The sequence below is a fragment of the Danio rerio genome, chromosome 1 (assembly GCF_052040795.2).
Source record: "Danio rerio strain M-AB ecotype USA chromosome 1, GRCz13ab, whole genome shotgun sequence".
Lineage (NCBI taxonomy): Eukaryota > Metazoa > Chordata > Actinopteri > Cypriniformes > Danionidae > Danio > Danio rerio.
This window is the reverse complement of record NC_141021.1, coordinates 14,210,600-14,224,702: the sequence shown is the minus strand read 5'-3', so window position 1 is coordinate 14,224,702 and position 14,103 is coordinate 14,210,600. Positions and strand designations below refer to the sequence as shown.

At 36.3% G+C, this 14,103-nt stretch overlaps 1 protein-coding gene across 12 annotated transcripts in view; it reads left to right on the top strand.

The window, feature by feature from the left end:
• LOC141384915 (uncharacterized) overlaps window positions 1-14,103 on the top strand; it is a 547,599-nt gene that overhangs the window by 308,712 nt on the left and 224,784 nt on the right. For 7 of the 12 annotated variants that reach the window (XR_015476321.1, XR_015476338.1, XR_015476322.1 and 4 more), the window contains one exon: window positions 13,071-13,188. The exons of the other annotated variants lie outside the window; for them this stretch is intronic. The gene's annotated coding sequence lies outside the window, so the exon portion shown is untranslated. The remainder of the gene's footprint in view (window positions 1-13,070; window positions 13,189-14,103) is intronic. 12 annotated transcript variants of the gene reach the window in all.

Sequence of the window (14,103 nt, the reverse complement as noted above, 5' to 3'; positions counted from 1 at the left end):
CCCAAAAATTAAATTTCTGTCATTCTCACCCTTCCATTACCCCAAAACAGTTTGAGGAATTTGTTTTTTTTCCGTTTAGTTTTTTATTGTTTTGATTTAACAAGGTTTCTGGAGAAAAAACGTAACTCATGATATTTGATTTTGAGATATATTTTGATTGAAGAAAATGGATGGAAATAAACAAGGACAAACAATCTTAACATTTAATTATTTAATTCATTCATGAGAAAATATGATAAAGCCAGCAAAAGAGCATTATATGAGCTTTGTACAGTGCCTTTGGAAATAAATAGAAACAATCAGAAATAAAACCAAACCAAAAGTTCTGAAGGGTGGGGGTAGAACTAGAGTAGCGCCTAAGCAAAGAACTAAACATAAGAACACAAGATCCCCCTCTAAACTTACTAAAGATTATATTAACGTGAAAAAGAGACTGAAATCTTTAGTGTATTCGATGCCAATAAATACACTCCCTTAAATAATAAACAAAAATACAAAAAGCTGTGCTCACCCATTTACCTAATGTTTCTGAATACTCGTATAACTACAGATAAAAGTTGTCATGTGACTTGTTGACCCATTCCCTTTTACACAAAAAACAAAATTTATTAACTCTTAAACCCTATTGAGGCTACAGATATTTGGATTAGTTCAAAAACAATAAGGAAGAAATCATAATACAAAAACAGAAGCAAGCATACACAACGCAAACTCACGCACACACAGCAATGAACAAACGAGGCATACCGGTCATATTTAAATATCTGTCAACCCTCCTGAGCATTCTCCCATATTTTACAATTCTATCTTGCTATAACCTCGCAAAGGTACTATCCCATATTTTCAGTCTTTCTACGAAGGGTGGCAATAAACATTAAAGACCCGATTCTCCCTATACGCAACCCATACTGCAGAACCACCAGGGGATGCCCCTTGCTCTTAAATATGAGACTGTTTAGTGCTTTCATTTTATTTAGGCATAAAATCACATTGAAATACATATAAAATTGATTCCCTTTCTTTTCATTATAGGCGCAGTTGCCCCTATGCAATCCTCAAAACAGTCAGTTCATGTAGTGGTGCATGACGTGCTGTCAGATGCGCTCCATTGTGATAAATAGATTAAGTTTCCTAAAGGGATTCTGTACACTCGATTTGAAGCGGAGTGAACGTGGACATTTGGGGTTTGGGTACGTGTTTAAGCAGATATATATATACACATAATAATAATGATAATGAGAATAATAATAATATCTAAATGTGTTGATCTTGGTGGGTTTTCTTTTAAACACAACACATTTTGTCTTAAATGAGCATTTAGGAAAAATGTTAGGAAAGCAATCAAATGCTTTCATTAAAGATCTGAGCATTTTTAAAGTGACAGCTCTGTTATTTAATGTGATCAAATGAGAATCTAAATGAGAGATTTGTTCAATTATACAGTGAAGAAAAGATTAATGAAATTTCTTGATTCAATTTCTTTATAATAGCTATTCATTTTAATATTCTAAACTGTTTATTTTATTTGCAGCTTTTGCTAATGTATGTTGTTAATTCTATCCTTTATAAATAATAGTAAAATAATAATGATTTAAAAAGAAAAAACATATAAATATATATTACTGACCACTTAAACTGTTTATTTACAATGAAACGGCTCCAGATGAACATGTTTAGGGAGGGGAGCGGGGATATCCCTTATTTTCACGTCCCAATGTTGACAGGTATGCTGATCCTGGTTCACGAGGAAGCACCCTAATGAGGAGAGACTAGCTCGAGATCCAATCAGCAAATACCTGTGAAGGTGAAAATAGCGGAACAAAAGATGATAGGGTAAGAGCAAGAGTGAATAACAGACAGGGAGAGAGCGCGACAAAGTGACAAAAATTCATACAACTCCCACGGACCATAACATTTATAGTTCCTACCATAGATGTCAGTGGTTATTTAACATTCTTCAAAATATCTTCTTTTGCATTCCACAGAAGAAAGAAACCAAAACTGGTTTGGAACAAGTAAGTATAGATGAGTAAATGATGGCAAATATCTCATGTCTGGGTGAGCTATACACATCAAAAATATACTTTATATAAATAAATAAACAAATAAATGGAAATTTCAGATATTTCCAGTCTATAATTTTAGCATTTAAGCTTATTTCTACAGTAAAGCAAACGGACCGACTTTGGCTTCAGTCTGGTTCGGTCTTTAAGCCTAAACAAGTGTACGCCAGACTAAAAACAGGCCAAAGGGAGCCAGCAGTGCACAGTCAGGCCTTTCATCCTCCTCCTGACTGATCCGATCCAGCTGAAGGATTGCAAAAAAATGCTTAATTTGGAAACTCATTGCAGTCATTTAAATGTTAATGGGCTTTTCTTATTTTAAAATCACCTCACTAACTGTATTATTGTGCAAATGAGCCTTCTCTCTCTCTCTCTCTCTCTCTCTCTCTCTCTCTCTCTCTCTCTGTCTCTCTCTCTTCTATTTCCTTCTCCCTCTATCACTCTTGCCTCTTATCAATCCACTCTTAAGTGCTGAAACGTTTACTTGTCGGCACATAATTGGATTTTTTTTATTTTTTTTTTCCTGGATGAGGAACAGCAGGTGTGGAGGTTCTTCTCTAGTCTGAGTTTTTAGTGGAATGTTATTCTCTCTGGCAGGTCACGTTGTTTGTTTTGTGTTGTTGTGCTGTCTGATGGCGCCCCAGGAGAGATTCAGCGTGCAGACGAGCACATACATCACCTGGAGCAGCCAGCTTAATCAATATCTAACCAATCAATTTAAATATCAGGAGGTCTGGACTTTGTATAAGTTGCAGCTACGGGAATCAACAAATCCTTTGTGGAGATTAGAGAAGAGGTAACCAAAGAAACAGTGGTTTTTGGTGTCATGCTGGTCGCACACTCAGAAGCAGACTTGTTGACATTCTTCAGTGCGTTGCTTAATGTCAGGCTCCATCTTCATTGTATTCCTTCTATTAAATAGCAACACTGCAAGAGATCATTTTTGCGGTGGTCAAATTACAAGATAGACTTGAACACATTCTTTGTGCATGTTTCAAGATCGAATATCATTTGTAGATTTAATAAAGATTAATCTATTTTTAATTTATAAAGGGATGACTGGAGTGCTTTTTAAAATTGGATTACTTTATTAAATCTTTGAAGTATTTTTTTACACTGTTAGATCTACCAACTTGGCCAGTAGAATACATATTTAGCGTTTATCTTTGGTATATTAAAAACACAGGACTTTTGGATTTAAAAACTTGATGGTAACAGTCTGGATGATCCTTTTCTTCTTTGATCTGAGCACACAGCGTTCATTTCTCCCCCCAAAAAATCCTTCCACTTCCATGGTGTGATGGTCCGTCCCTGATGCCTTCAGGCCTAGAGAAGTTGACAGCACTTCTGGACACTGTTAATATAGGGCTTCCTTTTAGCACAGTACAGTTTTCACTGGCATTTGTGGATGTAACTAAATATGTATTTTGGTGTTTAACAAAGATTTGCCAAAGTAGTCCTAAGCCCATGTGGTGATATCTCTTATAGATGAATGATAATTCTTGATGCAGTGAGGTATCAGAAACCACATTGTTTAGCTTAGAAGAACATTGTTTTTAAACATTTAAATAATTGTCTCATGTATTTGTTGGAAAACTGGCGATCCTCTGCCCATCTTTGCTCCTAAAGTACTAGAACTTTCTTGGATGCTGTCTTTGTCCCAACTAATATTGGAATGTGTTGCAGCTCTGAAAGGCAGGCAATGATGTATATTTATTTATATTTTTATATTGTCTGCAATGAAAAACAAGTTAAGAAAATTACTACATAATTTTTTTATTTGCGTTTTCCACAGTGACCCAACTTTTTTTGCATGTACTTTTTTTTTTTGCAAATACATTGTCATTTTAATTTGATAGATTTTTTTTTTTTCATTTTAATTTGATTAATTTATTTAGACACCAAAATTAAATGTTTCATCTTCGACCTGTATAAAAATTGTTATATAAAAGAAATAATAGTTTATTACTTAACAAGCCATACATAACATACACTAGTATTATACACACCCATGTTCATGATTCTAAAATGTTGATATCAGTGTTGAATACTGACGTTTATTATATAAAGTTCTGTTTTCTGTGCCATACACTGCTCCACAAAGTCTGCTATGTTTAGTGCATGGTAGTGAAAGGCAAGAGAGAAAGAGAATCTGCAGGTACAGACCGGTCACTGAGGGGGAAATGGAGGTTTTATGTGCCTTTCAGTTGTATTTTCCAATTTAATTTAATTCTGTCCACTTTAATATAACCTCCTGTATCTCCTTTCCCAGTATCGATCAAGTTCTGATCCACTGACCTCGCGAATGTCTCTGGAGTCAGTCAGTAATATGATATCTGACGCCGAGCTGCTGTTGGACAAAGCAGGATAAGGCACCGCTGATCCATGCGGTATTGGCATATCTGACTCTGTTAGGTGTGTGTGTTCGTTCTTCAAAGTATACGTTGGTGTGTGTGTGTGTGTCTGTGTGGGGAAGTGTGCATTCCCATATCTAACGTAACCAATATGTTTCCAGGGCCCCAGGAAGCAGATAGACCCCCCCCCCCAAACACACACTCACACACACACACATAAACACATACAGACACACTGTGGTCACTGAGTCATAGCTGTGTTTCTCAGCTGTTTGATCTGATAAGGTGGCTGCTGAGGACAGCAAAGAGTGAAAGTGAACATATTTCTCCTCACTGCACGCTCTCCGCACTGTGCCTGTGATGCACAAGCCATTTGCTCCGGACTGATGGGTGGATATCAGCGTCGGTCAGTGTGCCGGGGGGATATTACAGATGACAACCCCAGATGAGAGAGCAGACGTGTGATGTGGACCTGCCGAGCACGACATGCTGGTCAATTTGGTTGATTAATGTGTTTTCCACTTTTAGTGACTTTATAGAAGCTTTTGCCACTCTTTATTGACTGAGGCGGTAGAGAAAGGACAGGGCATTACTGTACTGCAAAGGACCTATGTGGGGGAATAAAAAAAATTGGTTAGACACTAGGGATGTGATGGGATCTCGGGCTACAGAATCTGAACAGAGAGTAAATAAATATCCTGTGACCGAAGGCTATAGGTAAGGACAGTTTATTTTATTTTTTTTTTTACAAATGTAATTCTGGAGATATGATGGGAGTAAACCCATTATAGATTTGTGAACAAAGATATGCCAAGGCTTGAGCCTACGAATGGACAAGGTAGACCAACGTACCCTAGTATGCAACACATAATGAGTAAGGAGTTTGGGGAATAAGGGATTCCCTGCATCTTCCGAGTCAGTAAAGCACCACAGACACACACCCGTCATCATTTATGCCCTCCAGAAAAAAAAAAATATATATATATATATATTTTTATTTGATGAGTGGTATCAAATTTCATGAACACAGCTCTCTCCTATCAGTCTAAGTTTGCATCAGAGTTTGTTCAGTCAGTAGAGTTTATAGCACAATACTTTGCAGTGTTTCCATGTCCTTTATGGCATAATTTATTAAAATAGAAGTAAAATAACCTTCATTACAAGTTGATTTTAAAAAAGGTAAAAATTGTTTTGCATTCTTTATTTAGTTATTTATTTTTTGAATCACTGATTCACTGATTTTTGACAGTGGATGATGGTTTAATCCAACCATGTTGTTCTCATAGAAACAGGCTCAGGCATCACAACTGAATAGGTTAAGCTACATATTTATGTTTCAATGTAATTAATGCTACGCACGCTAAACAAAGCAAGAAATATGTGAATGATGTTTGCACATGCATTATAATTTTGGCTTGGTGGAGGGGGGTGGGGAGGGGGAGGCATGTGCGAGTGAAATTGACCAAACTTGGGGGGGCATGTGTTCCTAAAAGGTTGAAAAACCCTGGTTTAGAGATCTAATGTTACATTTTGTTTGTTTTATTGTTAAAAGCTATTTAAAATTAAATATTTCAATTAAATATAGTTATTTAATCAGATTTAGTTTAAATGTACATACTGTCACCTGATGGATGGAGGACAATGCACAGACTTTGGTGAACAAATCAAGACAAAGGCAGATTCTTCTTAACTAGTGTATTAAGCATTGAACACTGTTCACTGTTATGTTTTTATTGCAATAAGTTATCATTTTAAAAGTTATACTGCATTAGTTATATGATTTATAGTAATGTTTTTATTTATTTTTAAACATTATGAAATAATTTGGAAATTACCCATGGCAACTTTAATGTCCCTACAGCTCTCTATAATATTTGGTGTTTGGTCCATTATACGAAGAAGAACCCCTGATGTAGAGGATAAATATAGAGTTGTAGTATTTATGTAAAACTCAAGGCTTGAACTGTTTTGAAGTCTTTGACCTTCCTTGCAGATTTTGCTCTTGTCGCTGTAGGCTAGGTTTCTGATGTTGTAATGATCTCTTTCTGAAACTCTAGAGTGGACACATGAGAGGTGTTTTTTCTTAGTATTCAAATCTGAGAGCGAGGGATTTGTTTTAATTATATATGTTCATGGTTGAATTGTAAACATTTAAAACGGTGTATGAGATTAAAAATGTAAAAATTAGAAAAAATGTATCGGTTTGCCCTAAGGCGGTGATAGTCACGTTTGGCCCTGTAGAGCCTCAGTCCTTTTGATCCAGTCGTAAGAACTCCATGGTCACACAGAGTTTGTGCTTGTGAGAAGAGGCTGGATAAAATGATATGATTGGATGTTGATTTTTTTATTTATTTATTTATTTTTGGCCAGCGGAGAAATTAAAATGGTCGTGCACAACTGAGTCTGGTTCTCTTAAGGTTTTTTTTCTTCACTCCTATCAGGTGAAGTTTTTTTTTTCCCTCTCCGCTGTCGCCACTGGCTCGCATGGTTCAGGATTGGTAGAGCTACGCATAGAATAATTTGCTCTTCAGTGTTTGAACTCTCAGTAATGATTTTAAATCACACTGAACTGAGCTAAACTGAACTGAACTGAACTTAAACACTAAAAACTGAACTACACTGTTCCAGTTACTATGACCATTTATGTGAAGCTGCTTTGACACAATCTACATTGTAAAAGCGCTATACAAATAAAGCTGAATTAAATTGAAATTGAAAATAAAAGTAAGTGATTGTTCCATATTTTACATTTCTGTACAGAGAGGTCACGTTTTGATCTCCTATTGGTCTAATGCAATCACATAATGCGATTTCGCAGGTCAGAGTTCACCAATCTTTCGAATGCATCGAAATGTGAAACTTGTTACAAGAGCTTCCATTTCCAATCTGTCGCAGATGCATCTGTATCATTGAAAGTCTATAGGGCGAAAAGGGCGGTCTGACTGCAGCTTAAGACTTAGAACTTGATTAGCTTGTTCAGGCGTGTATGGTTAGAGATGAAGCAAAACTCTCCAGGACTGAGCTTGCATACTCCTCTAAGGTCACACTTATATTTTTACACTTGCAATTTTTTGAACTTCAGATTCTTGTCACCCGTCATGACAAAAGGCATCTCAAGAACTCCACTCCTGTGATTTGAGTCTTAGCTGTCCTCAGGGTGTCAGCATCTAACTACGGAGGTGCCTCAAGACTCAGATCTTCTCTTCCCCATCATCAGTAGAATCTTTTATTTTGAGGTGTGGCTTTTCATATCACTTGTATGCTGATGAGAATGAATTCTACCTCTTATGCCATCATATTGATTGGACAGTACAGTAGGTGCTTCTATCTCAGCTTACCTGACAGACATCTCTTGCTAAATGAAAGACCATCACCTCAGAACAGAACTTATTGTGGTTTTGTCCAGTCTAATGGTTCATCCAGCTAGGTGCATCAGCCATATTGTTCCACAACAGCCCAATCCTTGAAGTCACTGAAATACTACAATACTATTCTACCTTGAAGAACTGAATACTACTCTGTTAGAACTGTCTGGTTCTGCAAATTCGCAATATGCATCATTAGGAGAATTAGACCCTTTCTGTCAAAGCATGCTACACAACTCCTTGTCTTAGATCTTGTTTTTTTTTCATCTTTATTTCTATAGCGATTTTACAATGTAGATTGTGTCCACGCAGCTTAACATAAAATATTATTGTAAATTGATACAGTGTCAGTCCAGTTTTCAGAGTTGAAGTTCAGTTTAGTTTAGTTAGGTGTGGTTTAATTTTCACTGCTGAAAGTTTAAACACTGAAGAGCAAATACATCGAATTCGCTGCTCCACAAGTCGTGAACCAAGCAAGCAAGTGGCAATAGCAGCAAGGAACAAACTTTACCAACTGACTAAAGTGAAGGAAAAAAAAAAACATTGAGAGAAACCAGGCTCAGTTGGGCACTAACATTTCTCCTTTGGCCAAACTTCTTGTGCAGAGCTGCAATCTAGGTGCCGAAGGCCGGAGAACGCTGGACGTTCATCGTGGAGAAGCTGTTCTGCCCTGGCTGAATTATTCTGGTTCTCTCTCAGCGGATCTTACGGCCAATACTATCAAATCTCTGCAACTCATCCAGAATGCATCAGCAAGAGTTGTCTTTAATAAGGCAGAGAGTGGACATCACACCTCTGTTGTTATTATTAATATTTTATTTATTCTTTTTTTTTTTTTTTTGCGCTGGTGGCAAATACCAATTCACAAGAATACAAATTCAAGGCACTGATGTTTACCGGTAAAGCAACCTTTGGCTCTGCACCCTTATATCTAAACTCACTACCATTGTGCTCTCTCTGGAAATGAACAGTGCATTGTGGTACCATTACAAAAAAGGCACAACAAACTTTCACTGAACTTTACTTGCTTCGGCTGGTGGAATGACCTGCTCAGCTCAACCCAAGTCTTTGACCGTTTGTCAAATGTTTTAAATAATTTATCAAGAAGAAATACCTAGGTTAGACTTACTGAGTTTTGCCAAAGCACTTGCATGTTGTTGCTGGCTCATTGGAACTGTTACTTCTATTGTTCTCATTTGTAAACCACTTTGAAAAAATAAGAAAAAAAAATCTGATATATTATTAATATTGACATTAAGCATGGGGTTTATGATTGTTATGTTGGAAATGTAACATTTTTAATGTTCAGGATTTATTGTAAACACTGGGTTAATTATAAGCAGTGCAAACAATAACCAAGAATTCTTTTTTTTGTAATTAAATACAACCCAGGGTTAAATATTTGAAGTGCGAAAATCTCTAGAGTTTAAATTGGTTTTCTGGAATAGATTTTGTTTTCAGATATTGCGCCTAATCTTTTAGCTTAAGACCTCTCAATAACATGTTTGCTGCTCAAGAGTCGATAACTGACCTTTTTCTGTGCTGAATCTGAGATATCTTTTTCCATTTGAACCACACTGACCGAATTCAGTGGACCTCTGAGATTCCAATATGTCTCTGAGCTGTGCTGGAGTCAGACAGAACCTCCTTTCCAGGCAGCCTCAGAGGAACTGACTCCAGGTCAGCGTAGCATACTGGAGAAGCATCATGCTCCATCAATCACATCCTGCCTTCCCATTTTGGACAGCTGACAGGGGAACTGCATGACCATCTGTGATGTCACCGCACATTTCGAGCGACGGGCAAAGCAGTTATGCACACTCAAACACGCGCACACACATATGCATACACACCGTTCCCTGTCCAGAGATCCCTCTCTGCTGTCAGTCCTCATTGTGTCCATTTACAGTTCCCCTGTTCAGAAAGCCGAAAAAAGGAGCGTCTGGTTCACTGGCCACCGTCTGCTAGTGTGACTGAATTGGGTAGGACAGGGATAGCCTTGTCACTGGCCTGGAGACAGCATGGAAATCTTCAGGCCTAGATACTACATTTAGCCCAACGGGTACTGGTCGATCTTGGATCAGATTGCTTCCCAATATGCTACACAGTGTCCTAACCAGATCCAACATGACAATCAAATAGAAACAACAGCTTGCCTTACATTATCACTTTGATCAAATTTTTAGTTCACAGTAAGGGTCAGTACGCTATATATATGCCTCTTTTGCTTCAGAACTGCCTTAATCCTTTGTGGCATAGATTCAACTAGGTACTGGAATATTCCTCAGACATTTTGGTCCATATTGACATGATAGCATCACACAATTGCTGCAGATTTGTCGGCTGCACATCCATGATGCAAATCTCTCAATCCACCAAATCACAAAAGAAGCTCTATTGGATTGAGATCTTGGGACTGTGGAGGCATGTCAAATATCCTCGACATCATTACACCACCTCCAGCCTGAACCGTTGATATAAGGCAGGATGGACCCATGCTTTCAATGTTGTTGACGCCAAGTTCTGACCCTACCATTTTAATGTCGCAGTAGAAATCGAGACCAGGCAATGTTTTTCCAATATTCTATTGTATAATTTTGGTGAGCCTGTGTGAATTGTAGCCTCAGTTTCCTGTTTTTTTAGCTGACAGGAGTGGCACCCGGTGTGGTGTTCTGCTGCTGTAGCCCATTTAACTCAAGGTTGGATGTGTTGTGTGTTCCGAGAGGCTCTTCTGCATACCTTGATTGTAATAAGTGGTTATTTGAGTTACTATTGCCTTTCTATCAGCTCAATCCAGTCTGGCCATTCTCCTTTGACCTTTGGCATCAACAAGGCATTTGCACCCACAGAACTGCCGCTCACTGGATATTTTTTTTTTTCTTTTTTTGCACCATTCTCTGTAAACCCTAGAGATGATTGTGCGTGAAAATCCCAGTAGATTAGCAGCTTCTGAAAGACCAGCCTGGCTGTTACCAACAACCATGCTATGTTCAAAGTTACTTAAATCACCGTTCTTCCCCATTCTGATGCTAATGATGCATTGTCTGATGTTTGAACAGCAGCAGACAGTCTTGACCGTGTTAACATGCCTAAATGCATTGAGTTGCTGCCATGTGATTGGCTGATTAGATATTTGTTCACAAGCAATTGGACAGGTGTGCCTAATATAGTGGCCAGTAAGCATATATACTATTATTCAGGATAAGAGTCCTTACTGAGAATTTGATGTGGTATTGTAGAAAGCAGTAATAGCTTCTGAAAATGCAGATTTGCTGTCACATAAATTAACAAAAGAATTGTAATATTATTTACATGTTTAGCAGTGTTTGATAAATCAAATAATAGCATCTTTTGTGTAGGGGAGTGGGCGAAGAGTAAACTTCAGGCATTAACTTTTGTGTCTGTCTTCATCAAAGAACAATATGAGATAAGTGTGCGTTTCAATTTGTTGAGCAAAATGACCCCAAGCTAAACTCTTGAGTATATAATAAAGAGAGTGTGCCACTCAACTGCCAAAGCATCCAACATTGTTAGGATGAAGCCAAAACTGTTCATTTTTAAATGTCCCAGTAATGCCAAAGTGATAGTAGTCAAAATTTACTGCAATGCCTCATTTATAACACATTTCAGTGTCAGCAACTACTGCAGCTGTGTTGCTATGAATTTTTAATTTAAGCGTTGATTGTGTTATTTCGGGTATGGTTGCAGTATCTGATGAAGTGAGCTGGTTATTTATAAAAAAGAGAAAGAAAAAACTTTGAGCAAAGAAAAAAAATCCTTGTTAAGGTGAAAATGTTAAACAGTAAATCGTACATATCATTTCAAAATCAGCTACCTGTTTTAAGGCATTCAGACCTTCATTTGTCTCTACTGCATCTAATGCTCTAATGCTTTCATCAAATCTAGAAACATCCATGCTAATAACATGATGAATATTGTGAGTAGCATAAACCAAAGACTTTTTATCACCACAGCAATAGTGTGATAAATGTTCTAGAAACATGCTAGCAAAGTTTTAAAAGGCACATTCTAATACATGTTAGCAGCATGCTAACAAATTTATCCTAGCATAGTAGAAACATGCCCGCAGCATAATAAGTGATGATAAAATAGGGCAAACTTGTTACTGTAGCATACTTATTCAGGTTAACGATATGTTGACCAAATTTGCATTGTGCTAAACATTGTTGAAATGTCATGGTAACATGATGAAACGTTAAAACATGCTAACAACTCAAGATGTTCGCTTGTTTTAGAAATACAAATTGCAAACTAGGCTAGAAGTGTATTAAAATATGTTAGCAACATACTGACAGTATACTGCACTACAACATGATAGCATAAAACATGTTAGCAGCATTTTGCTTTCGTGTATGCTTTTTCTATTTGACACGCTGTCAAAGAATAAAGTTAAGCAGTATTCTTGCACACTTTCAATGCTAGCAAACATACTATTTAAACATGCAACAAACATGTGATATCAAGTTTACATGGTTAGCATCCCTCATCTAGTTAGCATACTTAGCAAGATAGCATATTAGTTAAAACATTCAACAAACTCAGTGTGATCACTGGTTAGGTCTGTATTAAAATATCATATTAACATGCTACCACTTTATTGAGAAGTAAAAATACTTCCTAATCTACATAGTTGTAGAGTTTGTAAGGGAAATGTGTTGTGTCACAGTATTTTAAAGAGATTTTTAAGGTTTCATCTTATTAATGGTTGATGTATCTAATTAATGACAAAACAACAAGGCCCTGAAGGATAGAAGTAACAACATGTCAGTCTTTGTGCTGATGAAACTCATAATATTTAGTGCCCTGAGACAGGTTTGAAAAAGTTTGTAATTTTAATTTGGTTTAGGAACATGGCATTGTCATTTAGTTCATGGCATTGTCAAAATAATAAGTTTAGCACTTACAGCCTCATGTTCATCTGTAAAATTCTAGAACACATCTAAATACTCAGTTTATTATGTTTTAATATATTATATTATATTGTATTATATTATATTATATTATATTATATTATATTGTATTGTATTGTATTATATTATATTATATTATATTATTCTTCTTAAATATTGTTTACTGCCTTTAAACATAGTCTTTCTGATTTAGGAGGTCAGAGTACCAAATTTAAACTTAAAAACAAAAGCCAATATTTCATTTATTTATTTTTTTTATTTTGCATAAAAATTAGTTTTAATACAATCATATTTTAGGGAATTGCCAGCTCAACAGTGTACCATGTATTGATCAGACTGCACTTCTGTCCTGAACAGCCTCATTTCTGCTGCCATCGTCTCCAACTAAAGTCTGAAGAAGCCATTAGTACAAGGTTGAAATATTTCTCTCTAAAGCCTTCTTCAAACTCACCCATCCTGAAAGGCTCTCTACCAGGTAAAATCATTACTTTTCTCAGCTCAAGAACTGTGCTTGGACACATTACGGTGGCACTTTATTTTTATAGTACATTTGTCCATGTCCAACTACAGTATGCAATTATTGTCATAATTATAGTAACTGGGTAATAAATTAGTACTGGCCAATAATCTTCATTTAAAAGAAAGAAATGATTACATTCTACAGAAAACCAAATGAGCTGCACACTTGCAGACAAGAAATCTGCAGCTTTGAAGCATTTCATCTGGAGAAAAATGTGGTCATGTGATTTTAACAAATATATATGTATATATATATATATATATATATATATATATATATATATATATATATATATATATATATATATATATATACGCATACAAACATACATACATACCTAAAAATGTTATCAGATATACTGTGAAAATGTCCTTGCTCTGTTAAACATCATTATGGAAATATTTAAAAACGAATTATACATCAAAGGGGGGCCTATAATTCTGACTTCAACTGTATATTTAACAAACATGTGCGCACAAACAGGGGCACCGCTGGTCGGTCTGTCATGAACAAAGTTGATGACGGGGGTGGGGGTTTTTGATTGGGCCCCCCAAGAGTAACTCTGTTGGCCCCAAAACGGCAAGGGCCCTTAGAATCATCCCAACTCGCCCATGTGCACAAAACTAAATCCCACTAGAAATCAGTTCTGATACTATAAATAACTTTTGTGTTTTTTTTTTTTTTCCAATTAATTAATTATTTACTATGTGACTTTTGCAGCTTATACTAATGAATTCATTTAAACAGAAATTTAGCTTTGCATTTTATCTTTCTGTCTATTTATTTAGTTGGTCACACTTTAAAATAAGATGTCATTATTAGTTAATATATTTACTAAAATGACCTAATTAAAAACAATACTTGTGCTGT